This window comes from Osmerus eperlanus, chromosome 6 (genome assembly GCF_963692335.1).
Source record: "Osmerus eperlanus chromosome 6, fOsmEpe2.1, whole genome shotgun sequence".
Classification (NCBI taxonomy): domain Eukaryota; kingdom Metazoa; phylum Chordata; class Actinopteri; order Osmeriformes; family Osmeridae; genus Osmerus; species Osmerus eperlanus.
In genome coordinates this window covers 4,763,346-4,785,855 of record NC_085023.1, presented here as the reverse complement: position 1 = coordinate 4,785,855, position 22,510 = coordinate 4,763,346, and the positions used below count along the sequence as shown (strand labels likewise).

At 45.6% G+C, this 22,510-nt stretch overlaps 1 protein-coding gene across 3 annotated transcripts in view; it reads left to right on the top strand.

The window, feature by feature from the left end:
* The window catches only part of LOC134021969 (NACHT, LRR and PYD domains-containing protein 12-like), a 267,074-nt gene that overhangs the window by 26,985 nt on the left and 217,579 nt on the right, over positions 1-22,510 (top strand). The window lies entirely within an intron of this gene.

The window sequence follows — 22,510 nt, the reverse complement described above, 5'->3', positions numbered from 1 at the left end:
GGGGGGAGAGGAGGAGGTGGGAGGAGAGAGTAGATAAGGGGGCTGGGGGGGAGAGGTCAGGGGGCGGGGGGGAGAGAGTTGATAAGGGGGCTGGGGGGAGAGGAGGAGGTGGGGGTGGGGGGAGAGGAGGTCAGGGGGGTGGGGGGGGGAGGTGGGGGGGAGAGAGGAGGTCAGGGGGCGGGGGGGAGAGAGTAGATAATGGGGGTGGGGGGAGATGAGGTGGGGGGGAGAGGAGGTCAGGGATGGGGGGAGAGAGTAGATGAGGGGGTAGGGGGAGAGGGGGTGGGGGGGAGAGAGTAGATAAGTGGTGTTGGGGGAGAGGAGGTGGGGGGAGAGAGTAGATAAGGGGGGTGGGGGGGAGAGGTCAGGGGGGTGGGGGGGGAGAGAATGAAAGGGGGAGGGCAGGAAGAGGGAGACATTCTAATGTGAATGATGATGATCAGTAATATATTGTGTCTTGGTCTCCCCCATCAGATGCCTGTGAGCTCACACTGGACCCAAACACAGCATGCAGAGTCCTCTCTGTGTCTGAGGAGAACAGAAAGGTGACATGGAGGTGGGAGCAGCCGTATCCTGATCACCCAGAGAGATTTGAGGACTGTCCACAGGTGCTGTGTAGAGAGGGTCTGTCTGGGCGCTGTTACTGGGAGGAAGAGAGGAGTGGAGGAGGGGCTTCTATAGCAGTGACATATAAAGGAATCAGCAGGAGAGGAGGGGGTGATGACTGTGTGCTTGGACTCAATAACAAGTCCTGGAGTCTGAGTTGTGATGATAACAGTTACTCTGCCAGGCACAATAAGAAGAGAACCGACATACATGACGCCCCCTCCAGCTCCCACAGAGTAGGAGTGTATCTGGACTGGCCGGCCGGCACTCTGTCCTTCTACACAGTCTCCTCTGACACACTGACCCACCTGCACACATTCCACAGCACATTCACTGAGCCCCTCTATCCTGGGTTCTATGTTTATCCTGACTCCTCAGTGTCCCTGTGTCAGGTAGAATAGCCCACACACACTCTCACACACTGTGCTCACATAGATGTCATTGAAGATTGAACTGTATACAGTTGGAATTTATATCCCAGAGTGTTTGTAAATATTGGTGTGTGTAGAATGTTTGTTTTGTTTTAACCTTTTAGATGTAAATATTACACTGATATTAAATATTATTAATATCTCTAAATATTACCTACGCTTCCACCAGAGTGAGTTATTTTTCCAAAACGGAAGCTAGCTTTAGTTAGCTTCCGTTACCTAGCAACCTAGCATAATACTCGTAGCAATGCTACTACCTGCTAGTGTTACTTGTTAGCTTCCTAATTGTACATTTTGAAGCCATACTACAGCGTTTGTCATGTAGTTTTTGTCTATCGGAAAATAGTCGGTTGGAATGTTCAGAATCACACGTGCGACGTTACTCTGTGGGGCTTTCGAACTATCGCACACGTGTGATGCTGCTCCTTAACGGGTTAATTGTTGACAAACAACAATCCTGTCTTTGATCTCAGTCCCACTGAATGTGATGAACTAAATAGTGTCTTAGTGACTAAATAAGGAGAACTAAAGATGTTTTATACAGGATGATAGAAGACATGCTGTGTGTTTGTTGGTGACCCAGTGGCCCTATAGACACACACACACGTACACACACACACACACACATGCACACACACACACACATGTACACACACACACACGTACACACACACACACACGTACACACACACACACACATGCACACACACACACACATGTACACACACACACACGTACACACACACACATGTACACACACACACACACACACTGGAAACACTACATTTAGGACCAGTAATATGACAGTATTACCCACTTGAATATACACTGTGTGTGTCTAGTGTGATCCCCTCCCTCCCTACTCTCTCCCCCCACCCTCCCTCCCTACTCTCTCCCCCACCCTCCCTCCCTACTCTCTCCCCCACCCTCCCTCCCTACTCTCTCCCCCCACCCACCCTCCCTACTCTCTCCCCCCCACCCTCCCTCCCTACTCTCTCCCCCACCCTCCCTCCCTACTCTCTCCACCCTCCCTTCCTACTCTCCCTCCCTACTCTCTCCCCCCACCCTCCCTCCCTACTCTCCCTCCCTACTCTCTCCCCCCACCCTCCCTCCCTACTCTCTCCCCCCACCCTCCTTCCCTACTCTCTCCCCCCCACCCTCCCTCCCTACTCTCTCCCCCACCCTCTCTCCCTACTCTCTCCCCCCACCCTCCCTCCCTACTCTCCCTCCCTACTCTCCCCCACCCTCCCTCCCTACTCTCTCCCCCCACCCTCCCTCCCTACTCTCTCCCCCCACCCTCCCTCCCTACCCTCCCTCCCTACCCTCCCTCCCTACTCTCTCCCCCCACCCTCCCTCCCTACTCTCTCCCCCACCCTCCCTCCCTATTCTCTCTCCCCCCCACCCTCCCTCCCTATTCTCCCTCCTACTCTCATCCCCCCACCCACCTTCCCTACTCTCTCCCCCCCACCCTCCCTCCCTACTCTCTCCCCCACCCTCCCTCCCTACTCTCTCCCCCCACCCTCCCTCCCTACTCTCTCCCCCCACCCTCCCTCCCTACTCTCTCCCCCCCACCCTCCCTACTCTCTCAGGCTCAGTGACCAATTGGCAATTGAAACAGGACGACACAAAAAATCATGGCAACCAAAAGAAAACAGAATATGTGGTGTAGCACAGTCCACAGACAAAGCACGGTACCATCACACCTTCTCCTACCCCCGACAAGGAAAGGGTCTTCCCCCTTTGTCCTTCTCCCAGAGGAGAAGCTTCAAAGCTTCTGGCCCAGCATGGGGTCAGATACAGAGGCCTTAGTTTAGAAATGACGCAAATCGTCTACACTTAGAACGAATTCATTCCTAAAGATGAGACTGATTATTACATATTAAACATAGGATTCCCTAATGTCCTAAACCAATATTAGGGTGGTGCCCCGAGACTTTATGATAAATTAAGTATTTCTATCTTTAAACGAGCAAACCCCGCTACAGTGGTCACTGTTTGACAGGTGAGGTCGAGACAGAGATGCACTTCCTCCTACAATGTGAAACATTCAGTGATATAAGAAATGATTACTGGAACAAACTCCACTCTGTAATGTCAGATTTCAAAGGTCTTAGTGACCTCTCAAAGGTAAAAATCCTCCTAGGAGAAGGAGACAGGGCACACCTTGCTGCCCAGTATGTATCAGTATGCCACAACCTGAGAGACAGTGAGTGACCTAGACACACAAGGCACACACACAAAGCACACACACAAAATATACTGTGTGTGTGACTGACATGTGTATGTGTGTATATATGTATATATATATATATATAAGAATTGAATTGAATTGATTAAGAGGGTTGTTGGGGGGGGGGGGTCTAACTCACTGAGTGATAAAGAGGGGTGTTGGGAGGGGGGGGTCTAACTCACTGAGTGATAAAGAGGGGTGTTGGGAGGGGGGGGGTCTAACTCACTGTGAGTGATAAAGAGGGGTGTTGGGAGGGGGGGGTCTAACTCACTGTGAGTGATAAAGAGGGGTGTTGGGAGGGGGGGGGTCTAACTCACTGTGAGTGATAAAGAGGGGTGTTGGGAGGGGGGGGGTCTAACTCACTGTGAGTGATAAAGAGGGGTGTTGGGAGGGGGGGGTCTAACTCACTGAGTGATAAAGAGGGGTGTTGGGAGGGGGGGGGGTCTAACTCACTGAGTGATAAAGAGGGGTGTTGGGAGGGGGGGGGTCTAACTCACTGAGTGATAAAGAGGGGTGTTGGTAGGGGGGGGTCTAACTCACTGAGTGATAAAGAGGGGTGTTGGTAGGGGGGGGTCTAACTCACTGTAACTATTTAGCTAACTAGCTAACTTTAACTCATTACGACCACTGCAGTTGGTCGCCTCGATACACAACAAACTATGTCAAACCGATTACATAAAGATGTGTTTTATGGCTAAAAATACGTTCATTAACATACCTGTATATAATTGTGTTTAACTTTACTTGAGCTTAGCTTTGATGAAGTGTTCGCTGCAAATACGTGTATATTTGGACGGCTGCTGTTTGCCCTCCCCGGAGACAGAGCTAGCGTTACGTTTAATGGCACAAATCCACAATCACCTCTTCTCTGGGTTTTCTTTATGGGACTGAATTCTATAGAAACAGCCCAGGTTTGTCTCCTGTTCCATTACTGCATCCGATAAAACAGCAACTATCCAGCTTTTTTGGCAACACAAAAGCAACAGACTCAGTAAATGTCTGACTTTATAATGTATATAATAACTTTCTTATGGTTGCCGGGCAGCAGAAAGTCTTTTTTTCCCTCCAAGGGGGCGTGTCCCTTAGAACGTGACGTCACGTGAAAACTATGAACATGATGTGCAGAAGTCTAAAACAGTGTTCATGCACTAGAGCCAGATCCAGGGCGTTACTCTCACTGACACACTGGAAGTGAGGGACCTCTGAGACTAAAGATCCAGAATGTCCTCTCCACACCACTGGGGGGCGACATTCCTCAGAGGCTGAGAGCAGCAAGAGAGCCAGACAGAGACATGCAGCTGTGGAGGAACCTGAGCAGAGAAGAAGAGCTCCAGTCACAGCCCCGCTCTGCTGAGCCACCAGAGCCTCTCTCTGTGTTGAGGAGACACTCGTCATGGTGGACAAACACAGGGGTTCCCAGAGACAGAGCCCAGGTACTTGAGAGGCTCCCCTCTGCACATCAGGCCGTTCATCACTCCCTAGCCAAGAGGGATGGAGCACACTAGTTCATGGGATTGATGAACTTGGTTGAAGGCTGTGTACAAATGAGCCAGTGTGTTGTTTTGTTGTGTGTGTGTGTGTGTGTGTGGACTTGTGTGCACCAGTGTTGTTATGATTCTCCTCTGCTTTACAGTTTTTCTCCATTGGTTTGGCTCATTTCTTGAAACAAAAATGACATTCTCAAAACTCTTAAGATCATTTGGCAAAACAGTCTTCCAGTTCAGCACAACACTGTAGCTCACCAGCAAAAGCTCATATCTCTCCCACAAGTGTTCACTCATCCTTCAAAAAGAAATTCCCTTCCCATAGAAAGAGTCAGTGCCAGAAAAACAGCAAAGATCCTTCTCAATTGCTTTGGCTCATTTCTCGAAACAAACCGGACATTCTCAACACTCTTGGTGCTTTTGCCAAAAGAACGTGGATGGTTCGGCACAACACCGTGGTTCACCTGCAAAAGCTTATACCTCTCCCAAAACAGTTCACTCATGTGTCAAAAGTACATTTCCTTCTCATTGAAACAGTCAGTGCCCCCAAAATGCTTCGTCCCTTTGGCATTGTGTAAGCACTGCAAGTCCAAATGTTTGGATGTTTTGTCACTATGGCAGAGGACTGTTGAAATATCCCTCTTGTCCACCTTTCAGTCTGAGCCCAGTTCTTCATTGACAATGGTTACTGTACTGTTTTTGTCTAGCAGACAAACAGAATACAGTTGTGTATCAAACTGAAATCAATAAAGAAATAGGATTTCAGGGTAGGAGTAGCCTCCAAGGTTCGACATCACACATTGCACTCATACCGCCAAGGAAATTGTAACAGTTTTTATTCACACACAGAAAGTCACTTCCATTCATCAGAGTAAAAAGAAAATGTATACAGCACAATATAAACGCACAGACAAAAAACAATGACAATGACACGCAGCCTACAGTGCTGTAAATAAAGCTAACAGTTCTCTCCTGGTCGCTGTCCTACCCCTCCCTCTCGTGGCCACCGTCCTCCCCCTCCTGGCCGGACACACGCTGCTGCCTGTCTGGCCGTAGGCTCTCGTCCACTTCACACCGTAGATTCTCGCTCGCGATACAACGAGGGAAGAAACGGCGTGCATGTCGCAACCGTCCCCTCCACTGATCTCCAGTTATGTCCTGGCATGCAGCACCATTGCATGGAGCTTGGTCCGGAGTTTGAATGGCCGGATGGTGTTAAAAGCCGAAGAGTAGTCCACAAAGAGGAGCCGTGCATAGGTGTTCTTCTGCTCAAGTTGCTCCAGTAGTGTGTGGAGCACAATGGCATCCTCAGTTGATCTGTTCTCCCTGTATGCAAATTGATATGGATCAAGTGATGGTGAGATAGCTGCTTTAATATGTTTGATGACTAGTCTCTCTAGGCATTTTGCAGGAATGGAGGTGAGTGCCACCGGCCTGTAGTCATTTAGACATGTGACCTTAGACTGTTTGGGTATGGGGACTATTATAGCGGCCTTGAAGCAGGCTGGGACCCATGATGTAGCCAGCGACATGTTGTATATGCGGGAAAAGACGTCCGCCAGCTCCGCTGCACAGTCTCTTAGCACCCGGCCCAGCACGCCGTCTGGTCCGGGTGCTTTCCTGATGTCGATGCTGCGGAAGACACATCTCACCTCATGTGTGCTCAGGACCGGGGCGGAGTCCGTGCAGGGCAGGGGGGGCAGGACAGGGTCGCTGTTTTCCCTGTCAAAACGGCCATAAAAGAGGTTCAGGTCCTCAGCTAAGGTGGGACAGTCAGCTGAGGGAGTTTTCCTCTTATAGTCCGTGACGGCCCTGATACCCTCCCAGACCTGCCTAGGATTTGTGGCAGTGTGGAATCTGGCTTCAATACGCCTCTTGTGTTGTTCTTTGGCAGTACTGATGCCCCTCCTTAAAGCAGTCCTGGCTGCACCGTACGCCTCCGGGTCACCCGAGCTAAAAGCACTATTCCTAGCCCGCATTAGTTGTTGCACTCCGTTTGTCATCCAAGGTTGTCTGTTTGGGAACACAGGGAATTGTCTCCAGCATGTTACATTGTCCACACAGAAGGAGATGTAATCCAAGACAGCGGAGGTGTGGTTATCCAAGGTGTCCCGAGTGTCCGTGCCCTTTCAATACATCCCAGTCTGTGTGGTGGAACCAGTCTTGGAGCCGAGGGATAGCGTCCTCTGGCCATGCTCTCACTGTTCTGACTGTAGTCCCCGTACTCCTGATCCTGGGTGTATAACGCGGGTGTAGCAGAAGAGAGAGGTGGTCTGACAGACCTAGATGGGGGTAGGCCTGGGCTCTGTATGCGTCTGCTACATTAGCATACACCTGATCCAGGGTTTGATCTCCTCTTCACGTGTGCGACTAGAGCCAATCTTCTGTCGAGCTTGGCCAAAAATACAACAAGGATTGTGACTTCCCTGCTTTGCGTCTACCTGCTGAGGCAGAGGAGGGCCTTTCTCATTCCAACACGTTTGTCAGTGTTCTTCTTCCCCGTCCTCTGGCCTGTGAACACAGTCGGTGCTCAGGTTCATCCAGGGGGAGTCTGGAGAACACGAGGACAGATAACATGGGCAAGGAGCCAACTGCACTCACCCTTATCTCAGCACACAAGTGAGTTCAAAGAAAGACCTGCTAACTGATATCAAGTAAAAGATGTATTTGGAGAAGCACCCACAGCAGTCCCTCAGAGCAGAACAAACCCCACCCTGCTTTTCCATCCTGGAATCCTCCTTTTAACACCAAGCCAGCCCCTGAAGAAAATATGTGAAGTCAGAGGAACTTTTATGCCGTCTGATCAAGGGGAGTCCTTTCTCTCCATACAGCCGTTGTCCAGACCCATATGTGTGTTCCCATGATCTCTGAAGGACCAGTGCATCTGAGTGTGGGGCTAGGATGCGTTGAGGAAGATTGTAGGATTTACCCTGGTTACAGGCCTTAGCTTACCAAACTGCAGGCCAAACTATTGGCCACATGAACTTCCCCAAGCCATGGGAAAGGTGGACCCTGGAGACCAGTGTGAGATTGTCTCACCAGATGTGGAGTCCCCTATACGACTAAAGAGACAGGCAGGGTTGGAACAGGATCCCGTGATGATGTTCTCTCACATTCCTTCTCTCAGTCCAGGCGAGACTCACCTGACGAGAGAGGTGAGGGTGAAGGCCGGGCGAGATGGTCTATGTGGACTGACAAGAGAGGAAGGACAGGAAACCCTGAGAGCACGGGGCGAGTCACAGAGCACCTTCACCATCACAAAGGAGGAAAACACATGGGAGCTTACAATGGACACCCAAACATGGAACTATGTATAGAATAGAGGTCCAGAGATATGGAACACCACTTACCAGAAGGCCCCCACCTGCTTCAGAACACTTGCCCGTAGTTCAAGGTGTAATACCTGTCCCTGACCTACTGGTACGGGAGAAGGAAGTTGATAACAGTGTCTTATTTAACCGAGCTCAAGCTAACCAATGGTACAGATGGACTGTGTATACAGGAAAAATGAATAACTTACAAGACTGTTATGTGTGCACCAAGGCTAAACCTGAGCAACTGTGTATTGTGTTCACTCGTTTAGGGTGGGAAAGTTGTGAAGAGACAATGAGTGAATGGATGCGTGTGCCCGGAAATAGAACTAAACAATACGGCCTGATGTGTGAAGCTGAACCCGATGTGTGAAGCTGAATGCCTGGCGTATTTGGGATCCCGGGAGTTTGTTGACCTAACTGAATATCATGATGAACGACAATGATGGAAATGTGCCACGAAATGGATGTTAAACTGCCCTTTATTTCTGATGAAGTAGCTCCCCCTGTCGGAGTCCCTTTGACTCTGGGAAAGCCCTTCCAGTGTTAGGAGAACATTGGTACCGTAGATGTAGGTTGTATTCCTGTCCCAGAATGTAGTTCCATCTGGGATGCAGTTAGAGACTGCACTAAACTAGAGGCTGGAGAGGCCCGGCAGGTTGAGGGGAACACAGAGAGAGGCCGGCCCCTCCAGCATGCCCCTGTCATGACCAAACGCAGGTGTGGGCTGATCACTTGTGGCTCTGTGACTATGGGACTGAGGTCCTCCCTGCTGGAGGACTGGGACATGTGCTCCTGTCTTTCTGCTTTGCTTCTCCTCAATTGTAACTCACTTCAAGCCAGTTATATTTGATTCAAAAGAGCGTTTGCGTTTCCTTAAGAACTTCTGAAACTAGAAACGACAAAGGTTCTATCTGGACCTCGATACTTTTCTCATAAATAATTGTTAAATTAAATATTGATAAAGCTACCGTTATTTTACATGAACCCATACTGCGCCGGCTCAGCGCAGCTGGGAATGTCACAGACAGCGCTCCATAGTAAGATGTGTTCTCCAATCACATGCGTTACTTAAATCACTTCACGAAACTCAGACAATCAAAGTGAAAGTTTACAATGCATGTTAGGAGGAGAGAGACAGCGAGAGAAGCAAAAGCTGAAGAGAGAGAAGTTGTAGAATGGTGTGTGCAAATGTCAAGGTATCTCCATGTGTTGTTCCACACTCTAAACCACCAGGACCAGGATTCAATACAACATGAACCATCTTCTGTCCTTAATACCAGAACACTTGGAAAGTCTTGACATTGTTGTTCAATGAGACAAGTGTAGCACCACTAGGGGGCAGCATTAAGACATGGCTGCATTGTGAACCACTTGTCTGGGCCTCCTGTTTGTGTGTGTCTGTGTTCACCCCACTACCACACTACAACCACACACACTTAGTTGACAATGAAACACAATGAACATCCCCCCTCTCTCTCTCTTTCCCTCTCTCCTCTCTCTCTTTCCCTCTCTCTCTCTTTCCCTCTCTCCTCTCTCTCTCTTCCTCCTTCCCTACCTCTGTCTCTTTTCCTCTCCATATTTTCCTCTCTCCCAATAGCTACTTTAAATGTCACGTGTTTCGCTGGCATGTTTGGATATATAATTGGAAAGAAGCCTGTGACAAAGTGGGTGAGGACGCTCCTCTTCTCACCACATGGGTTAGGGTCAGAGGTCACCACTGTACCATATGTGCTCTTGTGCCTAGGATTTACCTGTGCTATTTTAACAGTGCTTCAATTACTATCTCTGTTTGTTTGTGTCAGCATTTGGTTATAGCTTGCATCAAAGCACATACACAACACACTGCTAGCATAGATACCTTTATTATGATGCAGGATGGAACATCAAAACATGTTTGATTCATACTCATGTTCATACTCATCATAGCTTGTTCCTTCCAATCATACACACATACTTACACACACACACACATACATACATGCATACCTACGTTCATACAATTATATACACATGGTTGACAGAGTATTGTCTATAGTCTGAGGTCCCGTCTCTCTTTCTCACCTTCCCTATCTTTCTCACCTCCTTATATCTCCTCCCCTCCTCACTTCCCCTATCTCCCTTGCCTTCTCTCCTCCTCTTTCCACCTCGGTCCTCAAATCCACCTCTTTACCCTTCTCTCCTTCTCCTCTCTCCTCCCTTCCTCCTCCCCTCCTTCCTGTCTCCCCTCATGTTAGGCCATGCATATACCCTTACAGAAGGACGTTCTAGTAATGACACTCCAAACAGTGAGGGGTTCATGTTTGGAATTGTGAATTATACTTAATGTATATACACCCCCTTAAGTAGAGCTTAAAATAAAACAGAATCAATTTCCTTGTTTGTTTAATAATTCCTGTCTCTTTCCCCATCATTCTTATAAGTCATGGGACCTACAAATCTTGGCAACGCCCAACATTTCTACTGGCAGCGTCAAGTTCCAAACCACTGCATTTCCTCATACATGAAATGGTTTCTACAGAACAGGCTGACAGACTGATAGACATCAGACAGCAGGAATGATGTGTGGAGTTGAGGAGTGAGGGCCTGTTGTCAGAAAGAAGAGTTTCATATCCCTTTTCTACATATGTAATACATTCCATCAGTTACAAAAAGAAAAGAGAATAACATTGTAAACATTTAAGAATTTATATGAAGCAAGTCCAAGTCTTTCAACTTTCTGCCAAATCTCACAATGAATGTCAGACTCTATCTTTAATGATCTCTCTTTCCCTTTCCCCCCCTTTCTCTCTCTCTCTCTCTCTCTCTCTCTCTCTCTCTCTCTCTCTCTCTCTCTCTCTCTCTCTCTCTCTCTCTCTCTCTCTCTCTCTCTCTACCTCCCTCTCTCTCTACCTCCCTTTCTCTCTCATCCTCTTCTTTCTATCTTCCTCCCTTCTATTTGTCTCTCTCTTCCTTTCTCTCCCCCATTTTCTCAATCCCTTCCTGTCTTCCTCTCTCCCCACTTTCTTTCTTTGTGTATTGTCTCTCTATCTCTCTCTCCCGTCCTTCTCTCTCCCCTCTCTCTCCCTGTCTATTTTTTTCGCTGCCTCTGTCTCCTCCCTCTACTTCTCTCTTTCTCCCTTTCTCTGTCTTACTCCCCCTTTTCTCTCTTCCTCTCTCTTTCTCTCTCTCCTTTTGTCTCTCCCCCTGCTGTAAGGGAGCCCTGGAGACAGTGTAACCCCCCCTCAGTCTCACCATGTGTCCATCTCTGGGTTATCTTTGCCCCACAGGTTTATGTCAGACAAAACAACCTCTCTGGTACCTCAACTGGTTAGACTAGCTCTGTCTTCTGTTACAGGGAGGGACAAGTTCACAACAACTACATTTCCTCATTCATGACATGGTTTCTACACAGCAGAGGCTGACAGACTGATAGACATCAAACATGGACAGGGATCATGTGAACAGCTGAGGAGTGACTGGCTGGTTCTCAGAAATCAATCATTTATACATGAAGCACATCTAAATAAAACTAGTGGCATCTTCCAAGTTAGAGCCTTTGGTCTTTCTGCAGAACCTTGCAATGAATGTCACAGTCTGTCTTTATCTCTCTGTCTCTCTAATTCTCTCTACCTCCCTCCCAATCTTGTCCTCTTCTTTCTCATTCCCTAACCCTCCCTCCTATTTGTCTCTCTCTTCCTTTCTCTCCCCCCTCTTTACTCAATCCCTTTCTTGGTCTTCTTTCTGTCTCTTTGTGTATTTCTCTCTTTCTCCCTCCTATTATTTTTTCTTTCCCCTCTCTCTCCCTGTATCTCTCTTTCTCTGTCTCCTCTTTCTCTGGCTTCCTCTCTGTCTCTCCCCCTCCTTCTCTCTCTCCCCTTCTCCTGTCTTTCTCTGTCTTCCTCTCTCCTGCTCTCTCTCCCCTTCCTTCTCTCTCTCTTCCTCTGTCTTTCTTTCTCTCTGCAGAACCTAGTCCTCCATCTCCTCCCTATCTTGTTCTGTAGTAGTGTTGTCTTCTATTCAGGTTCCACGTCCTACTTTGTTCAGGCAGCATCACACACTCTAGCCAGCCGATGTTAGCAGCTAACCCTGTTTCTCCTCCCCCTCTCCTGCTCTATCCTCTCTTCCCCATCTCCTCCTCCCTCTTTCTCCCCTCTTGTTGGGGCATGCATGCACCCTTACAGAAGTAAGTTCCAGTAATGAGACTCCAAACAGGATCAACTGGTCCAAACAAAAGTGTGTGTGTATGTATGTATGTATGTATGTATGTATGTATGTATGTATGTATGTATGTATGTGGGTGTGACACATTCAAATATGTGGTCACCACTGTACCATATGTGCTCTTGTGCCTAGGATTTACCTGTGCTATTTTAACAGTGCTTCAATTACTATCTCTGTTTGTTTGTGTCAGCATTTGGTTATAGCTTGTATCAAAGCACATACACACCACACTGCTAGCATAGATACCTTTAACCCTTTGACGCGTACGAACACACCGGTGTGTTGAGTCCTGGCTGGTCCCTGGAGCGTACCAACACACCGGTGTGTTGGAACGCGTCCTTTAGAATGTCCAGTTTGGCTTATTACGTAACAATAAACTCTTCAGCATTAGCCTACGCGTATGTTATAAACATGAATCTCAATTTACTGTATATTTTGAGAAAGTTTACCTTTATTATCCATAAGAAAACGTTCAAACAATTTAGTTTAGCTAATGTTAGCTAACAGCTAACCAAAAATAACTCACGCTTTACTCACGCCACCTAGTAAACCATAATATTATCCGTTTTCCTTGACTTGGCTATCGCTTTCAACAGATTTTACTATTGTACAACCAACCAGAGATCGAAATAATAGATATACGTTCACAAATATGCATCTAAAACATCTGACATTCGTCTGTCTTTCGTCTCGTTTTGAGCTACTAGAGGCCATCTTTGATTTTTTTGTCTTCCGGCAACAAATATGACCCTTGATGATGTACCCCTTGACCCCGTACACCTCAGTATTTTCTCGTGAGAAGAGTAGGTCATCTCGTTGACCATTTGACACCCACAATTCAGACTACTGATCAAAACAAAAAACATGGCAGCCTACATTATCGTCATTAGCCAAGTTAGCTTCTCGAAAGCTACACTACGATAATATATCATATCAATTCACTGTGGATTCACCTGTGTGAATATTTAAAAATCGGAACAGTAATGACAGTACTAAGTTATTTTAATAAATATTTTAATAAGTTAAAAAGCCCACACCAACACGTTTCTTAATTTTTAACACGTATCCTTTTACTCATTTCAGGTAGCTAATTACATGTCCAGGAAAGGGTACAATCTCGTCATTGTCACGTTACATATCAATGAATATCATTAGCACACAGCTATAAAAAATATCACATCAAAATTATTTAAAACCTTGACACTGTGTACGGGTAGGCAAAGCTTCCGTCAACATATCGGCAAAAAGGTACAGCATGTTTGAGTTGTGTGATGTACTGGCTATGTTTAGGACATGATCCTTTACGTTTACCTTTTACGGTTTGTCCACAATGCGTGTGGGTTTGGGGATGCAGCATTTGGTATAGATGTTTGTGAGGGAGGGCAGAGAGATCCTGACTATCTTCTCAGCTGTCCTCACTGTCCTCTGCAGGCCGTGATGCAGCTCCTTGGGATGCTCTCTACAGTCCCTCTATGCAATGTGGTGAGGGTATGGGATGGGAGATGGGCTTTCAGCCTTTGCAAAAAAATAAACATGCTGCTGGTACATCAAGGAATTAGGTGTTTGACGGTCTCGTTGATGTTCAGCAAGGAATGGTCACTTTGTGCTGACCGTACTTGCTCGACACCTGAGAGAAGGCCATGTACTATACATGGACAATTTGTACAGCAGTGCTGTCATGTTCTGTTTCTTGGAACGGGGCCTGTGCGGGCCAACATTCACCTGTAAAATTATAGGGAGATGTTCAAGATATAGAAAACGGTCAACAGCAGGCAATCAAGTGGTATGACAAGTGGTGCGTTTCATTACAGTATGAAACATTACAGTCATACATTGCCGTCTTGTCATTTCAATAGGTTGTTAGATTGAATAAGCATAAAGTCTGGTTTATTCTACATGTCGTCCATCAACTAGCCCTAGCCCAGATTTTCCAAACAAATTACACTTGCCTCTCATTTTTGCTTGAACTGTGGCCTGACAATAAATGAGGAATACATTTTCTATCAACACGGAAATTAATGACAGTAGATGGTAGCAAGAGATCACAAAACATAGCCATCAATATAGAATGGATGTCTGAATTATTGTGTTTGCTTTAATTGGACTAAACATGGCAAGTTAGTAATCGCTAGTTACCTGAATCATACCCTTTACTACGAGCTAGCTAGCAAAAACATCAGATAGTGGAAAACAACCACAGGTCATGCTTTCGTCTCAATATCATGCCACAGGTATGTGTATATTTTGTGGGTATAAATAATCTACTAACCAGAAAAGTTTCCCAGATAAATTGAAGCCAACCAAATAGGTTTGAAGGTATCCAAGCAGCATGAGCTTGCTTGATCGCCTTTCGCCGAGGTGTCTGGGAGTCATGTTCCAGTCTCGCCTACAGTATAGCTCAATTTGGTTGACGATCAACAGTTGCTGCTAATTTACTTGGCTATGTTACGTAGTTTGTGTAGTAGGATTATAACAAAGTAATGCAAGTGCATCTAGTCAGTCTAGCGTATTACTAGGATTGTAATGTATCGTTTTGTTTTCGTTTAGCTGGCTCCCATCCAGTAACTTATTTTGTGAACACTGGCTGCGTTTCCAACTCAGAAGGTTTACGAGATGGAAGCCAGCTAGAGAAAACAAAACGATGAATAGAAATCAAATTAGAATGACTGGATGTATCCAAATTATTTTGTATTCGTTATAATCCGACCACACAAACAACGTAACCTAGCCTAGTAAATTAACAACAGCTAACTTGTTGATTGACTCTTTACTACACTACGAGCTAGCTAGTTTGGCAAAAACATCACCTCGTGAAATACAACAGTTCATGCTTTCATCTCAGTATCGTGCAAACTATATGGGTGGTATAATTTGAGTTATACAAATACTTCAGTCACCAGAATAATAGCCAAAATATCTACTTTGAAGGATTCCGCCAGTCCCCTGAAGCGGAAGAAATACGTAATGAGAAGGTGGATAAACAAAACAACCAATGAATGGAGTATTCGTCACTAATACGGGGTGCAAACTAGGTCAATGGAAAATGCGAACCGATAAATACTTAAATTGTATAGCAATTCGATTTTAATGCGTCATAATCAATTTCTGGAACGTTGAGATTGATCCAAACTCACGCGCATAAAAAACTCACTCTGGGGGACCAGTCAAGGAATTTAGAACCTACGTGTGAAAGGGTTAATTATGATGCAGGATGGAACATCAAAACATGTTTGATTCATTATGTTCATACTCATCATAGCTTGTTCCTTCCAATCATACACACATACATGCATACCTCTGTTCATATAGTTATACACATATGGTTGACAGAGTATTGTCTATAAAACCCCCACACCACAGGGTGTTCAATTCGGTGTTCAACTTTGGTGTGCATGCAAGCCCCAACTCTTGTTGGGGCTTGCATGTTGGGGTTTGCATGCACTCTTACAGAAGTAAGTTCCAGACAAGTTAAAACAAGCCTCCAAACAGGATCAACTGGTCCAAACACAAGTGTGTGTGGGTGATTGTATGTGGGTGTGACACATTCAAATATGTGGTCACCACTGTACCATATGTGCTCTTGTGCCTAGGATTTACCTGTGCTATTTTAACAGTGCTTCAATTACTATCTCTGTTTGTTTGTGTCAGCATTTGGCTATAGCTTGCATCAAAGCACATACACAACACACTACTAGCATAGATACCTTTATTATGATGCAGGATGGAACATCAAAACATGTTTGATTCATTATGTTCATACTCATCATTGCTTGTTCCTTCCAATCATACATACATACACACACATACATGCATACCTCCGTTCATATAGTTATACACATATGGTTGACAGAGTATTGTCTATAAAAACTCCCACACCACAGGGTGTTCAATTCGGTGTTCAACTTTGGTGTCACTTACAGACACCAAAGTTCTCTTTGCTGGCACCTACAGAAGTAAGTTCCAGACAAGTTAAAACGTTTTCAACTTTGGTGTGCATGCAAGCCCCAACTCTTGTTGGGGCTTGCATGCACTCTTACAGAAGTAAGTTAACACAAGACTCCAAACAGGATCAACTGGTCCAAACACAAGTGTGTGTGCGTGTATGTATGTGGGTGTGACACATTCAAATATGTACTGTATGTTAGTGTACATTACTGTCAGACACACACAGAACCAGATGGATCACAGAGAGGAGGCTGATGGTGAAACCAGAGTTTTATAAAGGTCAGTAGAATGGTGTTTATTCACATGTTGGAGAGTGGATGATTTACTGTCAGTCCAGAATAGGTTATGATGTAAATTAGCATCCCTAACCCTGCTCTGATGTCTGATCCTTTCAAATACTGCAGGTGTGTTTGTTTGACAGCATAGATCCTAGGCTGTACAATATAACATTGTTTTGTGTCCATTAAACATGTCAAGTGTGTCTGTAAATGTGATCATAAGCTAAAAGGTATTAGCAACACAGTCAGTCAGTGGTTAAGGACCTCCCACCTGTGTTGATTGACAGGAAGAGGGTGTACTGTGTTATCAGTTAACAGTGACCAGGGAAGGAGACCGGCTATGACAGTTGACAAGGAAACTATACTTGTGTGGTTAAGGGCTTAAATGAACATGTATTTAATATACAAATGTATATATCATATTTAGAGTGCTTTCGTCCTCTATAGACTGGGGAGCTAGTGCTAACAGCTTTTGATTGTGGTTCAAAGAGATGGCTAGCCCATGACAACCTATGATGACATAAACCTTCATTCAATACACCCCCAGGTGTAAACCTGTTCCACATGTTCCTCTGTGCATTGGTGAATGTTTCATTTGCACAGTACAAGAGTATCCTGAGCATGAGAGAGACCCTGATCAGAGACAGGACAGAGAGAGGAGGGTTCTGGCAGGGCAGGTGATCAGAGACAGGACAGAGAGAGGAGGGTTCTGGCAGGGCAGGTGATCAGAGACAGGGCAGAGAGAGGAGGGTTCTGGCAGGGCAGGTGATCAGAGACAGGGCAGAGAGAGGAGGGTTCTGGCAGGGCAGGTGATCAGAGACAGGGCAGAGAGAGGAGGGTTCTGGCAGGGCAGGTGATCAGAGACAGGACAGAGAGAGGAGGGTTCTGGCAGGGCAGGTGATCAGAGAGAGGGTAGAGAGAGGAGGGTTCTGGCAGGGCAGGTGATCAGAGAGAGGAGGGTTCTGGCAGGGCAGGTGATCAGAGAGAGGAGGGTTCTGGCAGGGCAGGTGATCAGAGAGAGGAGGGTTCTGGCAGGGCAGGTGATCAGAGACAGGGCAGAGAGAGGAGGGTTCTGGCAGGGCAGGTGATCAGAGACAGGGCAGAGAGAGGAGGGTTCTGGAAGGGCAGGTGATGTAGGCTGTAGGTGAGGGAGGACACACATCCAGAGTTACAGTACAAAACACAGTACAGTGATAATCATGTGAGAGGATGAGAAGTCATGTTTCTGGAGATTATTGTACATTTGACTAAGAGTTACGATATACGGTCATAATTTGTTCAGATTGTGTTATATTTGCCCATCATTGACCAAATTTTGGGACCCACAACTCCTAAGACCGCCCATAATTTCTACTGGCGTCAAGTGAAAAACAAGTGTTTCCTCATACATTACATAGTTTCTACAGAGCACTGTAACAGCTGAAATGTAACAGAGAGGACATCTGAGAGAGAGAGAGAGAGAGAGAGAGAGAGAGAGAGAGAGAGAGAGAGAGAGAGAGATTAAGAAGGGAAGTGAGAGAAAGAGATAAGGAGGGACAAGGAGCAGGACTGGGTACAGAAGCATCTGTACAGAAAGGAGGAGAAAAGGAGAGAGGGGGAGACAGAGGGACATTCACACTTCCTGACTATCTCCACCTGTATCTCCCTCCAGCTCTCTTATGTCTCACCCGACTAATACTGACTGTATCGCCTATGATTTCTACAGAACAGAAGCTGACAGACTGATAGACATCAGACATGAGCAGGAATGATGTGTACAGTTGAGGAGTGAGTGTCTGGTTTGGGTTAGAAAGAAGAGATTCAGTTGTGTTGTTCACCTTATAATCTATGAAGAAAACCAAATTAGTGCCACTTACAGCTGATCTCTACTATAGACAGTGTACATGGGTTAGTCCAAATGTGTACAAACAATTGCATTTTACATTTTCTCATACATGTGATGGTTTCCACAGAACAAGCTGTTGTTTTGGAAAAAATCTTATAGCTAGACATTAAAACACAAGCCCACTGGGAAACAAATATGTTTAGAATAAAAAACTACATTCAGTGTGATGAGATATGGTAAAATTCCTCAAAAGCATGGATATTAAAGCTATAATCCCAGTTTCAGCACTGTAGGTCTACTGTACTACATCATACATCCCAAAGCACCTTGTTTGTGCATGTTTCCACATGCTGCACAGTCCATCATCATGTAAACTAAAGTGAACGGTTGCACTCATCCTTTTTCTCCTTTGCTCTACCCAGTGCACCTTGTGATTACTGTCTTTTACTGGTATTTTAATACACCTCATCATTTCACACTTGACTGGATGTAAACATTCTGTATCTCATTCTTCATATTATTTATTCCAGTTGTTGAATTCATAAACTGAATTCATCCAAGTCCAACACGAGACAACATCTCTGCCTTGGCATTCAACTCATATATTTGTATAAAAGAGCAAGAGGGACATGAGTCATATTAATAAAACCTTTCTTAATATTACTGTTAATGTAGGTTTGTTATGGAGTCATTAAAACACCAATATCTGAAACCTTGGTTGCATGGTCTAAATATTTGCTCTTATGAGGTGTTGATGATGATGTCATGATTTTTGCATTTGCTCCATGCTCGGTTGGGGAAGTTTGAAATTGCAACACAATTGTTTTATAGTGAGAACAGTAGCATATTACATATGTGTTCTCAAACAGAAAAGAGACTGAGAGAGAGAAGGAGAGACAGAAGGAGAGACAGAGACAGATATGTTCATACAGATCTAGATTAGAATTAGAACTGGAGACAGCTGACAGACAGACAGACTTGAAAAAAACAGAGAGAGAGAGAGAGAGAGAGAGAGAGAGAGAGAGAGAGAGAGAGAGAGAGAGAGAGAGAGAGAGAGAGAGAGAGAGAGCAGACAGACAGACAGACAGACAGACAGACAGACAGACAGACAGACAAAAGTACAGTACAGATCCTTGGTCATTCCTGTTAATCATTGTCTACAGTACAGATATCTACTGGACTGGGTGTTATTACAGAACATGTGATGACAGAGGGCAGTTTCAGAGAAGGCAGTAAAGCTGCTTTAGATTACACTGTTCATTATGTCTCTTGAGTGTGTTGAATAACTGAATATGATATAATCTCATGTTAAATAGTCCATTGCAGAGTTAGACTTGAACACCTCTACCAGCAGCTCTGACAGTCCCTCCCTTCCTGACTCTCTGACTCTCTTATTTAGTCTACTCATCCATCTCAAACACACCGGCCTCTCTCTCTCCCTCTGTCTCTCTGTCCATTTATCTCACATTTACATTTACATTTAGTCATTTAGCAGACGCTCTTATCCAGAGCGACTTACAGTAAGTACAGGGACATTCTCCCCGAGGCAAGTAGGGTGAAGTGCCTTGCCCAAGGACACAACGTCATTTGGCACAGCCGGGGAATCAAACCCCCGCTTCCCTAACCGCTCAGCCACCTGACTCCCGCCGATAAAGAGATAAATCTCTTTATCTCTCTGCATAATACACACACCTGCCTTTCTCTCTCTCCCTAATACAAATACATTCAGTGAAAGACTGAAAGGAGGACTGGAATGACAGGGTGGCCAGGAATGGGAGGAGGACACCCATTCCTGGCCACCCTCCCCCCCCCCCCCCCCCCCCCGTTCTGAGGTCTCCCGGATTTTGGTACTCAAATGTTGACAGGTATGGTGGAGGGGGGGAGGGGGGGGGGGGTTGTTCAGAGACAGAGGATGCCTGAGGCAGGCTAAATAAACATAAATAAGTCCCTTAGTTATAAAGCTCGAAATCACCGGTGTGCCCTTTTGTGTCTCCGCAGCTCGACTGTGCTGTTGTGTTTCATTGTGCTGCGTTCCATCCCAAAAGGCGTGGGAATTGTCGATGCGGCTTGGAGATAAGAAATCCAATTCCTCCGTCCATATATTGTTACATTTGCAGCCATATTTTTGGGTTCTTCGCCGTAGCAACCACCTGAGACTTTTAATGCCATTTCTACCACTGATTCATCATTCAAATTCCCCAGTCTACTATTCAAATTCTCCCGTCTACCTGCGCAGATATCAACAACTGGGTTGTAGGTTGCCAGGTTGAGGTCACAAATGGGTTGAAAATTGCATGATATGTATGTGAGTAGGATGCGTTTCATACAAGATCTGGCAACTGGACAACCTTGGAATAATGTATTGATGTGATTATTCATATAACGAGGTTTGGGCCATACAAATTACGGGAGTTTCACGGGAGAAATAACAAAAGGGGAGACGGGCGTAAGATTGGTGTGAAATACGGGAGACTCCCGGGGAAAACGGGAGTGTTGACAAGTATGCCCTCCACTCACTGCTCACACAGACCTCAAGCTGTGTGTTGAGCCACCAACTCTAGTCTCCACACACAGGCTCGTGAACGCTCTCCACGTCCTACTTTGTTCAGGCAGCATCACACACTCTAGCCAGTCGATGTTAGCAGCTAACCCTGTTTCTCCTCCTCTCCTCCTCTATCCTCTCCTCTCCTCCCCCTCTCCTACTCCTCCCCCTGTCTCCCCTCTTGTGGGGCATGCATGCACCCTTACAGAAGTAAGTTCCAGTAATGAGACTCCAAACAGGATCAACTGGTCCAAACACAAGTGTGTATGTATGTATGTATGTATGTATGTATGTATGTATGTATGTATGTATGTATGTATGTATGTATGTGGGTGTGACACATTCAAATATGTGGTCACCACTGTACCATATGTGCTCTTGTGCCTAGGATTTACCTGTGCTATTTTAACAGTGCTTCAATTACTATCTCTGTTTGTTTGTGTCAGCATTTGGTTATAGCTTGCATCAAAGCACACACACACCACACTGCTAGCATAGATACCTTTAATTATGATGCAGGATGGAACATAAAAACAGGTTTGATTCATACTCATGTTCATACTCATCATAGCTTGTTCGTTCCAATAATACACACATACTTACACATACATACATACATACATGCATACCTACGTTCATACAATTATATACACATGGTTGAGGTCCCGTCTCTCCTTCTCACCTTCCCTATCTTTCTTCCTCACCTCCTTATATCTCCTCCCCTCCTCACTTCCCCTATCTCCCTTGCCTTCTCTCCTCCTCTCTCCCCCTCTGTCCTCCTCAAATCCACCTCTTTACCCTTCTCTCCTTCTCCTCTCTCCTCCCTTCCTCCTGCCCTCCTTCCTTTCTCCCCTCATGTTAGGCCATGCATATACCCTTACAGAAGGAAGTTCTAGTAATGACACTCCAAACAGTGAGGGGTTCATGTTTGGAATTGTGAATTATACTTAATGTATATACACCTCCTTAAGTAGAGCTTAAAATAAAACAGAATCAATTTCCTTGTTTGTTTAATAATTCCTGTCTCTTTCCCCATCATTCTTATAAGTCATGGGACCTACAAATCTTGGCAACGCCCAACATTTCTACTGGCAGCGTCAAGTTCCAAACCACTGCATTTCCTCATACATGAAATGGTTTCTACAGAACAGGCTGACGGACTGATAGACATCAAACATGGACAGGGATCATGTGTACAGTTGAGGAGTGACTGGCTTGTTCTCAGAAATAAGAGATTTATATCAGTTTGTTCATAAATGTAATACGTCAGTTCCAAACATCACTTTCAAAAAAGAGAAGAGAATATTTTTTGTAAACATTTAATCATTTATACATGAAGCACATCTAAATAAAACTAGTGGCATATTCCAAGTTAAAGCCTTTGGTCTTTCTGCAGAACCTTACAATGAAAGTCACAGAGTCTGTCTTTATCTCTCTGTCTCTCTAATTCTCTCTACCTCCCTCCCAATCTTGTCCTCTTCTTTCTCATTCCCGAACCCTCCCTCCTATTTGTCTCTCTCTTCCTTTCTCTTTCCCCTCTTTTCTCAATCCCTTTCTTGGTCTTCTTTCTGTCTCTTTGTGTATTTCTCTCCTTCTCACTCCTATTATTTTTTATTTCCCCTCTCTCTCCCTGTATCTCTCTTCCTCTTTCCTCT